General features: G+C 47.1%; 1 protein-coding gene and 1 non-coding gene across 4 annotated transcripts in view; one reads left to right on the forward strand and one right to left on the reverse strand.

The window, feature by feature from the left end:
* Nucleotides 1-14,182, forward strand: part of LOC119184582 (monocarboxylate transporter 12-B) — a 226,395-nt gene that overhangs the window by 128,397 nt on the left and 83,816 nt on the right. The gene's annotated exons all lie outside the window — the stretch shown is intronic.
* TRNAT-CGU (transfer RNA threonine (anticodon CGU)) lies at nt 11,909-11,981 on the reverse strand. The gene has a single exon. It is a non-coding gene; the product is annotated as a tRNA-Thr (tRNA).

Genomic DNA, 14,182 nt, shown 5'->3' on the forward strand with positions numbered 1-14,182 from the left:
TAAAGAGCACTGTGATGGCTTGTACAATGCAGACTTGAGAGTTATGCTGGCTACAAAGAGGCACTTCAACAACCTTCAGCCTTTTCAGCTCTGGAAGTTGTCGTTCTTCCGAAAATGCTGAATGTGATTCTGGTCTCCTGAACGATCCTGAGTCGTAGCTTAGTGGTGAGATCTTCTTTGATAAATGATCGTTGACTGCCACCGTCCAAGATACTTCTCATGTATCTGCAGTTATCGTCGTGGCCTGCCCAAGCACGGAATGTTTGTCAGTCTTAGGATAGAATTCACGATGACTCATTATGTCAGATAACAGCATTGGCTGACACAAATGCTATTGTGCTGTCAGATGTTAGTGTACCTATTTACCTCTTATAGTTTGAGCCACATGCTTGAGGCTAGCCTGCCATGGCAACGCGAACAAGAGAAATTCACATGGCAGGACCGCGCCTGATGACCTCTGGATGTACACCTGAAGCAGCGGTTGTCCTTGCTTAGCTGTTGCTTAGAGCCGAGAGAAATGTAAGAGTCACAAGTACGGGGGCCATGCTCATCTGATCCGCAAAAGAAGCATTCTACAAGTTTCGCCCCAGTAGTTTTATGCAACACTGATGCGGTACTTCAGTCTCTAAACTTTTCAACATTTTTTTTTCGCTCTCTTGGCATTGTAAGGCACTGCTTTTGGCTTTATAATTCTACCCTTGTGAAATGGAGCTGGTCATTCAGCTCGCTTTCGGAAGACTCGATCCCGAGTGCCTGTTGCGACACATTACGCACAGTTTCTGTAATGAGAATACTTCTTAGTGTCTCTCTCCATTTTTCGCGAACGAACGCCAGGACAATGTCCCCCGGTAAGCCATTGCGCAGGATATATACTAGCGTTCAGAAAATCTTAGTGTCAGTACGTGTAAAGCTTTCAGGAAACGAATATGCAGTTGCGCGGCATCGTACAACTTGCGAAGACCTTTTACATTTTTCCCGACATGATGTAAGGAAGGTTTCTCAAGGCTGACAGGTGGTATTGTTCTATTTTCTTCCGGTCCCCAAACCTTTCTTTCAGAATTTTGACGGCGCGTGCATAGCATGATTCTGAGGTTTGTAGCCCCGCGATAAATGCCGCTGCTTGTCGCACAAGGCAATTACGTAAGGCAAAACTTTGTTGTCGGGTACAATGTCTCGTTGCGATTCGAGACATTGTCGAGACATGTCGGGCACAATGTCTCGTAGTTGTTCGCGTCCTGGTCACTGAGTCGTGCAAGAACATCCGCTGACTCACAGGGCAAAACCGTGAGTAGCTTCTGAGACCAGATGTCTCGCTCACACGACAGTTGCCTACACTTTCGTTAAAAGAGCCTAAGATACAGGCCCATATCCCATAATAGCTCATATGGCTGCATGTAACTATAGGCATATAGAACTCTGCCTCATTGTCGAGAAGAAGTACTCCTCGCTGGGGTCCAAACCTCTTACTTAACTTAATATCTTGTTTCAAAATTTCTATCTAAAGGTCTAGTCTTTCGTCTTTTACTTTCCTTCCATCTGAGCTGCTCTTAACTTTCAATGATGAGGTCCTATTCTTCGCTTACTTCCTCATCATCAGCCCTCAAATCATTGATCGCTTGAGTGATTATGGGTTTTCGTGCCAAACCATTTGTATCGATCCTCAAGTCTTCACACAACAGCAACAAGTCTGACTTATGCAGCTCCCGTAAGTCTATGATCGTACTGAGTGCTCGCTACTTCCAAAATTCCTTCCCGTAACGGCAAAACTGAGTCTTTCGGCAAGGTAACTACCAGTTCTGAAACTTACCCTCTTTTAGAACCTGGTTCGCTCAAAGCAAAAGCCAAACACTCACCCATACGTGATGCATGTCTCTAGCCAGCTGCTTCCCGTGGGCCGACTGTTGTTTTCACTTGTAGCTTCGTATCCCACTGCTGATCACCAGTTGTCGTGGATCTCTGTGCTGTTCACCAGTAGTCGCTTCGATTCCCAGCGCTGATCATCAGTTGTTGCGGATCGGGGTCCACCCGTCCTTTTGTGGTAGCATGGCGTAACTTCGGGTTGAGGGAACGAATGCTGACAAGATGAGGATACGAAAAACAAACACGTTTATGGCACTATTTACACTTATTTACAACATAGAAAAGTTAGGGTTTTCAAAAACCACGAGCGTGGTGGTCGAACTGTTACATGGTCCAGAGAAACTTCCAGCACTCTGCGGCGTTGTTTTAAGCCCTGTCGGGCTCCTGCGCCTTGATTGGAACGCCAATCACACACACAAAACACCACCTAAAGGTCATCAGTCAATAACACGCTGTCCGCCGAATAGTTATTGCATCTCCCAACGCAATACACAGAGGAGAGGGGAAAGGGGCTCTCTCCCGGAACAATTTGGCAGTTGGGTTGCTTCTTCCGCCTTTCCCTGGAACGGCAGCCAAGAAGTACATACTCGGATTGCGGAGACATTGGTGGTTGGGTTGCTTCTTCCGCCTTTCCCTGGAAGGGCAGCCAAAGAGTATATACTTGAATTGAGGAGACACGACTTGTGCGGTCGGTCTGCTTCGCCGTCTCACTAAACAAGCGGGCCCGGAGGAATCGCTGGAAGCCAATGGCCATTTATTAGAGAAGACACGTCTAAGAATCTAAGATTACCCCCAGTGCGCACCATTGAATTGGATGTCAAGCCATTTGGAGGAGCGAGCGGAGCACCGAATAGACAACTGAACATTTGCAAAGTGACGGTGATAAACCAATGTGGCTATTTGAGATGTGAAATAGAAGCGATAGAAGTCCCGTTAATTTCTGAATAACTAATTGAAATGCTAAGGACACACATGCTTTTCCACTAGCTATTAGATGGAAAGAAGTTTATTGCTGACATGAGTGCCATAACTGGATTAAAATCAGAAACTGCCATGAGCTTGCTTGTGGGAGCGGACCAGCTGTGCAAATTTAAGCTCTAAGAATTTCGTTCACATGAGCACAATAGAAGCTTAGCTGCGTTTAAAACGACGCTTAGATGGACGTTTTAAGGACCTATACAGTGCGAAGAACAGCATTTTAAGCGCGCTGCTACCATATGTGTGCTTCGCACGAGCTGCGTGGACACAGACAATCCTCGCTCTCTGCAACAACTCTCGTATTTCAGTATCGAGTATGAGACAGTGCGGTGTTGCGACTTGGGTCCGGTGGGTGTTGTCGTTGGTAGCTGGCTATCCCATCGGACTCGTTCCTTACAACGAGCAACAATGCTTATACGGGAAAACAGAGAACACACGTTTATTTACATTAGAGAGAGGTCAATGAGAAAGTTTAGTTACATAGTGGCGTTCTTCGTACATGGTGAGCTCTCCACTCTAAAAAGCACTCCGAATGAGCCGGGGGGCTCATTAAATAGGGTAGGTTCTCCCCAGATCCCTAGATAGGGGAATGTGTACAGATGGCACTGTGCAATAACGGATCACACATAACCGACGAGGGTGACAGGCATGCATGGCCCACGTGAACGTCCAATATTAAAGCGTTGTTTCTGCACGGCCACGTGGCACAAACGTGGCTCTTCCTCGACGATGTGTGTCGCTGGTCGAGGGGTCTGAAGCTCATGGCGGCATCCATCGAAAGGGCTGCGGCAAACAAGCTTAAAGTAGTCTGCCGAACTGCCCGCTTAGTTAGCGAGGCGATTTGCGGCCGCCACCACCGTCATCTTTTCAAGAAGATGCTGCACTTGTAGTCGTCTCCCGAACTGTTTACGGCGTCAGGGTGGCGAGACGCCTCACCCTCCGGCCAGGGTGAAACAATACCTGGCAAACGTCGGCCGCCGACCAGTCGGCGATTTGTTTGAACATCTAAAAGAACGCCGATCTATTGACAGCCCCGACGCCGGTCACAACAGCTTCTCCGCCGGGGAAAGAAGATCCCGAGGAGCAGTGGCCAGCAGGTATACTGTGCAGCGGGATCTGTATTGCAGCTTGTCGGCTCTTTCTCTATTACACTTGACCTAAACACTGGATCCGATGATCATGGACCAAGAGAGCGTTGCTCGCAGGGTTGAGGTGGCCCTCTCCATCGTATTCTCCGCACACGCCAAGTGAGGCTGTGGAAACTGCGCCGAAAGCACACCCACAAACAAGCAAACACACGGTGATTCCCTACCAAGGATCTCAGACTTAGCTCAGACTTAGCTCCACCTGGGGAAGTCATTTCTTTCTACCTTAACTTTAATCCTGTTACCCCCGCCATGTATAAACACCAATTCAGCCACTCTTGAAGACATAATATTAAACAAAACACTTGACACATTGTTGGATAAATACAGAAAGTTAGTAGGCCTCAAACCGAAAAGAGAAAGCAGAAAATCGTTTTGAAGCCTTCGGGGCACGAGGGGTAACGATTAAGACCATCTGCGCTGCCGTTGAGCTTACCCTTTTTGTAATGAATATCAAAAGTGTATTGTTGAAGAGCTAAGCTCCATCGCAAGAGACGGCCGTTTTCGATGACATAAACTGTAGCCATGTGAGGGGACAGTGAGAAGTCTCTATTATGAACCTGGAACCGGCGATGTTGCAGGCTAGCTTCTGCACAGCCCAAACAACGCAGGCTCATCCCTTTTCTGACGCGCTGTATGCTTCCTCACGAACCGAAAGCTTTCTACTGGCATACAGTACAGGGTGTCCCTGGTCGTTCTCTCCCCTATGACAAAGCACGACGCCCATACCCCGGTCGCTGGCGTCACACTGAAGAATGAATGGCTTAGAGTAGTCAGGCACGCTCAACACTGGCTGACTCGTCAGTGCCTTCTTTAGTGTAGAAAACGCATGCTCTTTGGCCCCATCCCATTGTACGATCTGAGGTTCAGTCTTCCTAAGAGCGTCTGTCAAGGAACTTGCAATGTCAGTGTAACGCGGGATATACCTTAGGTAATAACCGGCCAAACCAAGAAACGAACGAATGTCCTTCTTAGTTCGTAGTTGGGGGAAGTTATCTATTACGGCCAGCTTCACCTATCATGGCCGGTGGTAGCTTTGACCTATTACATGCCCCAGATAAGCTACCTCCGCGCGCCCCAATTGGCATTTCGCAACCTTCACAGTCAAGCCAGCCTCACGCAGACGACATAGCACAGCTCGCAAGTGTTTCATGCGGTCTACCCAGGATGAAGAAAAAAGAGCAATATCATCTAGGTATGGGAGAGCAAAGTCCTTCATACCCTGTAGCACTTTGTCCATTAGTCCAGAAAAGCAATAGGGGGCATTCTTTAATCCAAAACTAAGGACCTTCGGCCGGAAGGTTCCCATTGGGGAAATAAGCGCCGCAAGCCTACTAGCCCTCTCAGTTAGAGGCACCTGCCAGTACCCCCTGACCAAATCCAAAGTAGAGATAAAATTGGCACTTCTGACTTGCTCAAGCCTTTCTTCGATATGCGGAACCGGATATGTTTGGTCCTTTCTAATCGATTTGAGCCTCCGGTAATCAATACACGGCCGTGGCTCTTTCCCCGGGGCCTCAACCAAGATCAGGCGCGAGGTATAATCACTCTCCCCTGGCTCAATCACTCCTAGCTCGAGCATTCGGTTTATCTCCGCGGTCATTACTTCCCGTTGCCTAGGGGAAACACGGTAAGCTTTATAACGTATCTGATCTAATGATGTCAGCTCAATATCATGAACTAGGGCTGTGGTTCTGCTGGGTGTGTCTGAAAATGTTTCTTTAAATTCAATCAATAGTTCCTTCAGTTCCGCCTTCTGATCTGGCTCCAACTCCACCTGCTCCACCAGCTTACTAATAGTATTTTCAATGTCTTTGCGCTCTTTCGTTAACTCCGGGAAATCAGCAGGCGTTTCTTCCGGTTCATTGAGCGACATGTTTATAACGGCTTGCCTCTGCTCGTACGGTTTGAGCAGATTAGTGTGGTAAACCTGTTGCGTTTTACGCCTTCCCGGTCCAGTAACCAATTGGTGTCTGATAATTTCTGAACTACTTCAGCAGGTCCCTCCCACTGGATCTGAAGTTTATTTTTCAGTGGGGTTTCAGTATAATTACTTTTCCCTTACTCGAAAGCTTCGCGTCCGGGCTGTCTTGTCATAATAGCTCTTAGCGTTGCTTTGAGCTCTGCGCATTTCCTGCTCCGCTAGTTCTTTAGCTGCATGAAGTCGGTCCAACAGCTGAAGCACATAGACTACAACCGAAGGATCGTCCACCCGGCCCTCCCAAGATTCTCGAATAATGCGAAGTGGGGCCGAAGAGTACGTCCGTAAACAAGCTCCGCAGGTGAAAACCCTGTTGATTCGTGAGGAGCGATCCGAAGGGCGAACATAGCTGCGGGCAAGCAGGCCTTCCAATCCTTTTTGCGCTCATGACAAAGGGCTCGCAGCAGCCGTTTCATGACTGAATTTACCTTTTCAACAGCATTTGACCGAGGGTAGTACACTGAACTGTGGATGATTTTAACGCCACATTTTCTAGAAATGTCGAGGTTAGTGAACTTGTAAAAACATATCCCTGGTCTGACGGAATTTCTGCGGGGAAGACTACTCATGCGAAGATAGATAAAAGCGTTTCAAATATCTCCTCCGAGCTGAGATCCTTTAATGGTACTGCTTCCGGGAATTTCGTGGCTGGGCAGAGCACTGTGAGTATATGCTGGTACCCGGACTGCGTTACAGGAAGTGGATCCACTGTATCTATAACTAGCCTGCGAAACAGTTCTCTGATAATGGGGACCAGCTTCAAAGGTGCTTTAGCCTTATCCCTTGGCTTGCCAACGCGTTGGCACGTGTAGCAGCTTCTTACGAATGCCCCCACCTCCCGAAAGCATCCGGTCCAGTAAAACTCCCGTAGCAAACATTCTTTTGTTTTTTGATGCCGAGGTGCCCTGACCACAAACTTCCATGGACCGTGTGCAGCAGCTCCTTGCGGAAAGGATACGGAACGACTAGTTGAATAAACCGAACTACTTTTCGACTCGTGTACTTCTTGTACAGGGCGCCTTCCTTCTTGGTGAACTGAATGTTCTGCTTACCTACCTCTTCCTTTGCGTCTGGCGTTATGTTACGGAGAGTGGGGTCATTTTCCTGTTCCGCTATCAGTTCTGTAGGACTTACGTTTAACAGCTTTATAGTGCATTCTATGTCTCGAGATGACTCAGGTTCATCCGGTTTCCTGCATCTTTCTTTAGATAGTGCGTTTTCAGATTTCCTTATAGGGCTGTCCGGTTCGGTGCCACTTAAAGAAGGCTCCGCTGAAGCTGTTTTCTCGGACGCCAGATTTTTACAAACTGTCTGAGCTGCGAGCTCCCTTGCTTTGGAGTGAGTTTGGGCCTGTACAATACCCTCACTAAACCCAATTCCTCTTTGTCGCAGCAAACACTTTGACTTATTAGAAAACAAATACGGGTACTGCACTGGGAGATGTGCCGAAACGGCAGCTTCAGTGTCCAGAACTCCGAAAGGGCCTTCGATGCGGACTCTTGCTACTGGGAGACATGCATTGTTAGTCTCTACTGCTTGTATTATCCTCGCACACTCTCCTGTAAACTGACGTTCCTCGACATAAGACGGGTGCACTACATCCATAGTGGCAGCCGGATTCTGGAGCACGCGGCACGGTTGGCCATCCACGACTAGATCTCAGATGTATGGTTCTAGCAAATTCATGTTTTCGTCGTTACTACACAGCGACATTAACACAACCTTCGGGTTTTTGCAAACTATCGGCTTCTTGGCCTCGAAGGCCTTTTTCTGTTGCCGCTCCACACTTTCCTCGGGTGCTTCTTCATTTTGCTTGCTGTTCTCGTCACCACTTCTTTTGGAGTTTAACCCCTCCATCGGCATATACCGACTCGACTTTGCCCATCGCTGAGGCTTGTCGGCACAATATTTGCTCGTCTCTCTCCTAGGAATATCCTTGCCTTCGAGAGCACGGCAATTTACGTACACCTCTGCGAGCGCTGACACTCTCATGATAGTATCTACTCCTTACCAATCCTGAATCCAGTACCTAATGTTTTCAGGTAGACACCGAAAGAACTGCTCTAACGCAAAGCACTGCAGAGTCTTTTCCGCGTCGCCAAGCGTGCCATCGTCTCTAAGCCATTCCTCCGGATTTACCTTTAAGGCGTGCGCAAACTCTGGGTATGACTCGTTTCTGGATTTCTCGATCTCACAGAATTTCCACCTGAACGCTTCCGCTGACAGTTTGTACTTTTTGAGCAGACTAGCTTTGACTCTGTCATAGTCGTCTGCGTATTCTTTCCCCATGCGGGCTATTATGTAGGCTACTTCACATGGCAGCAGCCTAAGCAAGCGCTGCGGCCACGTGTCTTTAGCAAAATTTTCCCTCTCGCACGTGAACTCAAAGTGCACCAAAAAGACCAATGTCCCCTTCTAATGCGTAGGATGGCATCAAATCTGTCATTCAGCGCTCTCTTTCTTGTGCCACTGGGCTAGCTCTGTTCGTTGATTGAGCATTTGCTAGTTCAACCTCTAGGCGTTTCATTTCCAAACGATCGATACGTTCTTTTTCCTCTTTTTCCTCACGCAGTCTTTGCTCCTCTTTTCTTTGCTTAATGTCCTCTAAGCATTCACTGAGCTCCTCGTCCTCTGCCCCGGTCCGCTCGATAGCGTCAATGATCTCCTGCTTTCTTTTCGTCTCGGCAATTTGCAGGCCCAGCTCTCGAGCCAACTCTAACAATTCTGGCTTTTTTAGTCCCTTAAAATTCATGGCTGTCCTTGCCGCTGCTAACTCTTAGCTAAACAACTTTCACGTACTATCAATACTTCCGTCAACAGTTACTAAATCAGCGCTTTGTTTACAATCCTACGCAAAGCCTGGTGATATATCAGCAAAGAAAACCAGTGCGCTCCCCCTATGCAGTCGTGAATTCGGACACGTTCCTTCCAGTGATGTCAGTGATGCCACGAAGCACTTTCGTCCGATGCTAGGTCCTCCAGGCAGCAGGTCTCAGCATTGCCTCCTGGTCGATGAGCTCGATCCTACCGCTGCCAACCAGTTGTTGCGACTCGGGTCCGGTGGGTCTCGTCGTTGGTAGCTGGCCACCCCATCGGACTCGTTCCTTACAACGAGGAGCAATGCTTGTACGGGAAAACAGAGAACAGACGTTTATTTACATTAGAAAGAGGTCAATAAGAAAGTTTAGTTACATAGTGGCGTTCTTTGTACATGGTGGGCTTTCTACTCGAAAAAACACTCAGAATGAGCCGGGGGGCGCATAAAATAGGGTATGTTCTCCCCAGATCCCTTGATAGGGGAATGCGTACAGATGGCACTGTCCAATCACGCATCACACATAACCGGCGAGGGTGACGGGCAGGCATGGCCCACGTGAACGTCCGATATTGAAGCGTTGTCTCTGCAAGGCCCCGTGCCACAAACGTGGCTCTTCCTCGACGATGTGTGTCGCTGGTCGAGGGGTCTGAAGGTCATGACGGCATCCATCAAAAGGGCTGCCGAAAACAAGCTTAAGGTGGTCTGCCGAACTGCCCGCTTAATTAGCGAGGCAATTTGCGGCCGCCACCACCGTCATCTTCTAAAGAAGATGCTGCACTTGTAGTAGTCTCTCGAACAGCTTACGGCGTCAGGGCGGCGAGACGCCTCACCCTCCGGCCAGACGGAAACAATACCTGGCGGACGTAGGCCGCCGACCAGGCGGTGACTTGTTTGAACACCAAAGGAAACGCCGATCTATTGTCAGCCCCGATGCCGGTCACAACAGCGGTCACTTATTGAGGAAGTGCATCACAACGATCGGCGAATTGAAGTTGGACTTCCTTCCAGGGCACTGAGCTCAACTCAAGAAAATAACCGAGCAGCAGCCGAGCAAAAGCTTCACAGATCAGCACGACACATTGCCGCAAGGCGAGAGCTCAAGCAATAACGTGACAAGGCGATCAGGCAGCACCCCTCCGACTAACGGCCTGTAAACCCTTCTTTAGAAGATGAGGACACATTTATCGACAATATGCCTACCGATTGGAAAGTGTTGGACACGTGCTTGGTTCCTAGAAATTGTGACAAGTGCACTGAGATCAACTCGTTGGTGTGGTAGTGTGCAGCAGGTAATCACAAACGAGGAAATTGCATTTCGTCGGGCTGGTTGTTGTGGGGCTAATCATGTGTGAATAATGTTTTTAAGCAAGTGAATCGTATGTTTCTTCAATGTAGGCTTGTGAGCTGTTTTGGTAAAGTTGTCTGTATCTTTCACAATGGTATTCCCTTCACGCTTGAACCGACTTATAGTAAACCCGAGTGGGATGCGCTTCTGCACAGCCCAGAAATTCAGGACCAAATCCTCGCCGTCCAGTGTGCCCACGACAGGGCCGTCAGGCTAGATCTGCTGGTCCCCACGTGGTAGTAGCCGAGTGACGCGTGGCAACCTCAGCGTCTGCACTGGACTATAATAAAATTGTTCTCACTCAGTCACTTCATTAACGTAAAGCTTGCGTTGAATATTCATTCATGAAAGAATACAAGGAAGTGTGAGGGAAAAGCTAGTGCACGGTGCGTGCCGAACAAACGTTTGCCGGACATGGACGCGTTTGTTATCTCTGCGAGTCTTTGTTTTTCTTCACCACCAGCGAAGACAACTTTATTCCCCAACCTGATCTATACAAAACAGAGCTAGTCTATTCATAGCGTGTAATAACACTTAGAGCTACCCATACAGCGTAGGACAGGTTAAACAGGCTTGCGCTTGAGGCACTAAAAATTCACCGTTACATTACACTTTTAGCACTGTTCTACAAACGTATCCACACCAGCATTATGCCATCTGCGCACCTTAATCTAGTTCATCAAACTTCAAGCCGACTTCATAACAGCTTTAGTTTATCAGGTATGTAGCGTAGCATTAACGTTTTCTACCAGGCGGCTATTTCCCGAGCTATTTATTTGTGTAAAAATTTGCCAGATATTTTGCGTCAGAGCAAAACCAAGCACTGTTCTGCCCTACTCTTAAAAGCTATTCGTGCACCGAAAACTGCTGTATCGCATTTTCGTAATCATCTATGCGTAGAGGACAGTTTCCGATGTTCTATTGTCCTTCTTCCCCCTGCTTTTTTTTTTGCCTTCGGTACATTTATTTGCAATAAACTGTTTTGTGAGCTTTCTTTTTTTGTGGCACTGTTGCTGGTTTATAGTTACTGTCAAATTACTTTTCGTATTGCACTTTCACGCCTTCACATTATGCAATTTTCTTTTCTTCTGTTTATTGTGCCTATATGTTCATATGTTGAATTGTATTTTCTATATTAATCAATAATCTCACACCACATACACACCTATATATATATATATATATATATATATATATATATATATATATTTATATATATATATTATGAGATATAACAGACAGTAATGCCAAGGAATGTACAGGGGAAGTTATTAACATTAATGGAATGTAAATAAGAATAAAGAAAAGTGGATGAAAAAATTACCAACTGTAAGCAGGAATCGAACCTACGACCTTCGAATTACGCGTTCGATGCTCTAACCACAGAGCTATTACAGCGGCCCTCCCTCCATCCACTTTTTTGGGTTTATCTGTGAATTTAGAAGTAGGAGCGACAGTCAGCGCCATCTATAAGCCAAACAACGAGTGTGAAAACACTCTTATGCGCATGTTTGGCGTCACGTAGCACGTGAACTTATTATGAGCGGGCAGCTGATTAATTGTCCCTCTTATACAACCTAAACACACCAAGTCTGCCAGTACGAGACCCTCGTTCAATGAAATAAGGGAAAGAAGTGTGTACCTAAGGGCTCGTTTTTCCGTGTTTTTAACACAATAATAATGAGATATAACAGACAGTAATGCCAAGGAATGTACAGGGGAAGTTATTAACATTAATGGAATGTAAATAAGAAGAAAGAAAAGTGAATGAAAAAATTACCAACTGTAAGCAGGAATCGAACCTACGACCTTCGAATTACGCGTTCGATGCTCTAACCACTGAGCTATTACAGCGGCCCTCGCTCCATCCACTTTTTTGGGTTTTCCATTAATGTTAATAACTTCCCCTGTACATTCCTTGGCATTACTGTCTGTTATATCTCATTATTATTGTGTTAAAAACACGGACAAACGAGCCCTTAGGTACACACTTCTTTCCCTTATTTCATTGAACGAGGGTCTCGTACTGGCAGACTTGGTGTGTTTAGGTTGTATAAGAGGGACAATTAATCAGCTGCCCGCTCATAATAAGTTCACGTGCTACGTGACGCCAAACATGCGCATAAGAGTGTTTTCACACTCGTTGTTTGGCTTATAGATGGCACTGACTGTCGCTCCTACTTCTAAATTCACAGATAAACCCAAAAAAAGTGGATGGAGGGAGGGCCGCTGTAATAGCTCAGTGGTTAGAGCATCGAACGCGTAATTCGAAGGTCGTAGGTTCGATTCCTGCTTACAGTTGGTAATTTTTTCATCCACTTGTCGCTCCTACTTCTAAATTCACAGATAAACCCAAAAAAGTGGATGGAGGGAGGGCCGCTGTAATAGCTCAGTGGTTAGAGCATCGAACGCGTAATTCGAAGGTCGTAGGTTCGATTCCTGCTTACAGTTGGTAATTTTTTCATCCACTTTTCTTTCTTCTTATTTACATTTCATTAATGTTAATAACTTCCCCTGTACATTCCTTGGCATTACTGTCTGTTATATCTCATTATTATTGTGTTAAAAACACGGAAAAACGAGCCCTTAGGTACACACTTCTTTCCCTTATTTCATTGAACGAGGGTCTCGTACTGGCAGACTTGGTGTGTTTAGGTTGTATAAGAGGGACAATTAATCAGCTGCCCGCTCATAATAAGTTCACGTGCTACGTGACGCCAAACATGCGCATAAGAGTGTTTTAACACTCGTTGTTTGGCTTATAGATGGCGCTGACTGTCGCTCCTACTTCTAAATTCACAGATAAACCCAAAAAAGTGGATGGAGGGAGGGCCGCTGTAATAGCTCAGTGGTTAGAGCATCGAACGCGTAATTCGAAGGTCGTAGGTTCGATTCCTGCTCACAGCTGGTAATTGTTTCATCCACTTTTCTTTCTTCTTTCTTCTTATTTACGTTCCATTGGTTCTAATAACTTCCCCTGTACACTCCTTGGCATTACTGTCTGTTATATCTCATTAATATTGTGTTAAACCACGGAAATACGAGCCCTTAGGTATACACCTCTCTCCCTTATTTCATTGAACGAAGGTCTCGTACTGGCAGACTTGGTGTGTTTAGGCTGTATAAGAGGGACAATTAATCAGCTGCCCGCTCATAATAAGTTCACGTGCTACGTGACGCCAAGCCCGCAGGGGTGCCTGCGCAAGTAGGCGTTTGGTGTGTAGCGACACCACGGACCCGAGCTAACGGGGGAGTTTTGACTCCCCCCCACGCCTAGCCGTGCGTGGCTTTGCCGTGTCCGGGGAAAAGAGGATCCTGGTGGTTGAGCCGACGCTGGGTGATTGGACCTTTAAGGCCCCCCGGCAGAGGCAACACACCCCTTTGGCCCCGGCTTCACGTAGACGGCACCTCTGGGCTGACCCACCCAGGGGAAATCGGCAGTCGCCTTTTCCTATCTCTCTTTCCCTATATCTTCGTCTTTTGTTCTCACTTTACATCTTTCCTGTCTTCTCCTCACTTCATTTTACTTCCCATTTTTCCTGGCGGCAAGGGTTAACCTTGTGTGGCTATCCAAACTAGGGTAAACCATATTGGGTTATAGTAACTGCGTACTGCTGGCGTTGCGCAGACATGCCCACATGCTCTGCCACGTCCCCTTGTTGGACTCCGTGGTGGGTGGTAGGCGCCGTTACCGAAAAATACACATTTTCCCATGGGATCCTCGACCCCCTCTCTAAATGATCGTGCCTCGAAAAGGGTACGCACCGACGCAACTTCACTACTTTGGTCGAAAAACAGAGAAACTTTCCCAAAATACCATGTCCTCCACTGCGAACAATCTACAAAAGCTAGAGCAATCTCACCCTTTCTTGTGGCCAAGTGCTTGAGAGAGACCATTGGAACCGGTTATAAGGCCACGAAGATGGCAAGTGGAGGAGATCTGCTTCTCGAATTAAAAGACAAGGAACAGTGCAATAAACTCTCGCACCTCGTAGCCTTTGGTAACATCCCCGTCTCTGTGAGTGCACACCGTACAATGAATACAGTGAAGGGCG

This window comes from Rhipicephalus microplus, chromosome 3 (assembly GCF_043290135.1).
Source record: "Rhipicephalus microplus isolate Deutch F79 chromosome 3, USDA_Rmic, whole genome shotgun sequence".
NCBI classification, from domain to species: domain Eukaryota; kingdom Metazoa; phylum Arthropoda; class Arachnida; order Ixodida; family Ixodidae; genus Rhipicephalus; species Rhipicephalus microplus.